We start from the raw sequence: 3,543 nt of genomic DNA on the forward strand, positions 1-3,543 counted from the left end.
TGTTTTAGATCGAGCGAAATAGCCTTAAGAAAGTTGTGTCTATTTCTATCAACATATGCGTGTGAGAACAGATTTTCAACAATAACTGATACGAATTAAATACAGGAAGAAGTATAATATTGTCACTTCATTTCACACCGTGCCAAATATAGATGTGCAAATTGACAAGCTTATATAAAAGAAAAAAATACACTCAAAGTAAAATAAACTGTTATGTTTTTATTTTTATCTATCTACTTTCTTTAACATGCTTTCTTTAAAAAAAAAATTCCTATAGGTGATTAGCATAACTTTACTTCCTGGGTTTCCTTAAAATGAGTTTCCATTGTTCTAGAATTGCTCTTCCCATGCGAACAAACCAGGAAAGAGGATATTGGATGGATGGATGGATGGATGGATGGATGGATGGATGGATGGACAGAGAATGGACAGAGGGACGGAGGGATGGATGATAGTTGGATAGCTGATGGAGAAAAGAATGAGAGATGGAAACAGGAAGACTAGGAAGAATGGGGAAGAGGGAGATAATTAGATCAAGAGGACGAGAAAGAGGAGGAGAAATATAAGAGAGTATGCAGATTGCATTGAGGAAAGAATGCTGAGAGTTACAATACAAACGAATTAAATGGGCTCATGTCCTCAGTTTCCTCACTTGAAAACGAGCAAATCAGTTCTGAACAGTTTCAGTATCCTTTCCAGCTCTGGCATTCTCTGTGCGTATGAGGTAGACAAAGAAGAAAGAAAAAGAAAAGCGAGGAAAAGAGATTCAGTCATTCCAAAGCATTAGGCTATGCATGAGTGTCTTATGGTCACTGTACCAAATGATCACGACCTTATTGGCTTAAAACACAAACATATTCTCTTAAAGTTCTAGAGCAGTGGTCCCCAACTGTTTTGGCACCAGGGATCGGGGCTTCTATGAGAATCTAATGCATGATGATCTGAGGCGAAGCTGAGGCAGTGATGCTAGTGCTGGGGAGCGGCTGCAGATACAGATGAAGCTTGGCTCAGCTCACCCACCACTCACCTACTGCCATATGGCCGGATTCCTAACAGGCCACAGACTGGTACCTGGGATTGGGGACCCCTGTTCTAGAGGACAGTCTTAGAATCCAGACAGCCCCTAGAAGTCCCTGCCTTTAACCTGTTTCTGCAGCCTCATTTATTATTCATTCCTCCTCACTGTCCCAGCTAATGCTACACTGTCTTTCTTCAGTCCTTTATTTAAATCTTGGAGCCAAAATGGAGTTCACTTGCCCCTCCAGATTGCTCAGGGAAGAAAATGTGCCACTACTTAAATGAGATGAATGTCATTTAACGCCCAAGGTCACGCAAAGAGGGGTCTGCTAGTAAGTCTTTTTACTATCTTATGAAATCCCAGTTTCTTTTCCAGTTCTGTATGGATTCAGAGGCCAGGGTTTTTTAACTGGCTCAAACAGTTTTTGTTAGCATCTCCAGAAAGGTAGAAAAAAGAGGAAAAAAAAGAATATAGAAAATAGTGTAAAATATGAATATGTTTAAAGGAGGGTGGTTTTTAGATTTCCGTTTAAAAAAAAAAAATGGTCTGACCCAGTTTTCAACTAGGTCAAGATGTGGTAGACTGAGTTAAATCATGAAAGGCACAAATTACCCTAGAGCAGGGGAGTGTGCCCGTGAGGTGACTTCCTACCTGCTCCTTTAACCAAAGTGGAACTTGCCTTTCCAGTTGAGGGAGTATCATACCCCAGAGGAAAAGTGAGCTCATGATTTTAACATCCCTTTACTTTATTTTCCCACCCGCCTTTCAACTTCAACCCGTTTCCCCATTCTTTTCTGCAATGGCTGGTTTCCCCCTTTTTAATGACTTGGAGTACCCCTAAATGGGTGGCTTTGTGGTGTTTTTCATCTTTTCTGTCTCCTTTTACTTTAATTTTTTTGGCAGAGTAAAATGCAGAGACCTGAAATTTAGAAAATCTAACCATTTTTATCCTTTTTTCTTCTTCTATCTTTTTACCAACATCATAACTCTTAAATATTTTTACTTCTTTTGGCTAATTATTTCCCTTTGCATCTTCAACGATTCCATTATTTGGACTTTTCTCTTATGCCATTCTTGGTTGTTTTTAAAAGGTTTTTCCATTGCTTGGTTTTGTGCGTCTTTGAAATTTGAGCTCTTTCTACTTTTTATACATGTTTGTTCTTTAAAAAATAAGCCTCATTTTATTCTTGCCTGTGAACTTTTAATTTCTACTTTCCTGTTAGATATTTCTGACCGATTTTTCTTTTCCTGCTGAAACTTCGTTTTTCACTTCTCTTTCATTTATCATTTCCCGTCCTTCACCTAAAATGCAAATGGTCTTATCAAGCCGATTTCAAGGTCTTTTTTTACTTTCTTCTTCCTCTTTCTCACTGTAGTGCTTCCCGCTATTTTTAGTATTCCGTCTTTAATATTGCTTCTCTTAGTCTCCGTCCTCACTCATTCCCCACCCTCTCTCCTTCTTTGTGTCTCTGCCTCAGTTTCTCCTTCTAAGTTTTCCTCAGTTTCCTCGTCTTTTCTTTTTTTTTTTTCTTTTCTTCACCTCATAGCAGCTCTTTGTTCTGCTTCTGTAGACATGCTTGCTGCATAGGCCAAAGGGCAGGGTGACCTCAAGATCAACTGAAGACTCACCCTCCCCTTTGCTTGTTCTGTCTAGATGACAGATGTATTGCGGATAAGCCCTATAGAAGTAAGATTACTGTGGTCTATGGCCATGCCGCCCTGAACAAGCCCAATCCCATCTGATCTCGGAAGCTAAGCAGGGTCAGGCCTGGTTAGTACTTGGATGGGAGACCACCTAGGAAGACCAGGTGCTGTAGGCATAAAAACTTTTTTTAAAAAGTAAGGTTATCTCTGAGCTCGGGGCCCAGATCTTCAGAGTGCTAGCTCTTCTGAGACTGCTGGCATAATAAACCTGAGTTCTCCAACTCTCCGAGTGGTGCTTAGTTTCTTGCCAGTCTGATTTTTTTCTGCAACACCTGCCAGATCCATTGCATTTCCTCTCACATAGAAGCCTGGAGTCCCAGGTGTCAAGACTGAGTCTTATCTCTGCCTGAAATGCTTTCCCCCTTTCTCTGTTAATCTCCTACCATTCCTCCAAGACTTATCCAGATGTCATTTTCCCCCTGACCACTAGCCTGGTTAGTCGAATGTTATCTTTTCTTCTATCACCCCATGGTTTCAGCCTCATTATCAATCAACATTCAAGGTGGGATTGTAAATTTAACCTTTAAAAAAGGCTTATTTAAAGATGTAAAAAATATCTGATTTAACAACATATGAAATCACGAGTGCATAAAACAAATATATAATATATCGAATAATTATTTCTAAAAATCTATATCACCTCCACCCAGGTCAGCACTCCAAGAAACGTCAAGTATCCAATGTTAGTCATACCCTGTTTACCGTCCTGAAAATAACTGTTAGCTTTGTCTTTATAATAATCACTTTCTCACTTTTCTTTAGTTTTACCACCTTTGCATGCATGCTTAAGCAATAAAGCTTAATTTTTCCCATATTTGAAT

The 3,543-nt window shown here is 39.4% G+C and overlaps 1 non-coding gene across 1 annotated transcript; it reads left to right on the forward strand.

Moving 5' to 3' along the window:
* The first annotated feature begins 2,719 nt into the window (after window positions 1-2,719).
* LOC111742416 lies at window positions 2,720-2,838 on the forward strand. Its single transcript, XR_002781304.1, has one exon. It is a non-coding gene; the product is annotated as a 5S ribosomal RNA (ribosomal RNA).
* Window positions 2,839-3,543: the final 705 nt, after the last annotated feature.

Source organism: Pteropus vampyrus, unplaced genomic scaffold, assembly GCF_000151845.1.
Source record: "Pteropus vampyrus isolate Shadow unplaced genomic scaffold, Pvam_2.0 Scaffold93, whole genome shotgun sequence".
Classification (NCBI taxonomy): Eukaryota; Metazoa; Chordata; class Mammalia; order Chiroptera; family Pteropodidae; genus Pteropus; species Pteropus vampyrus.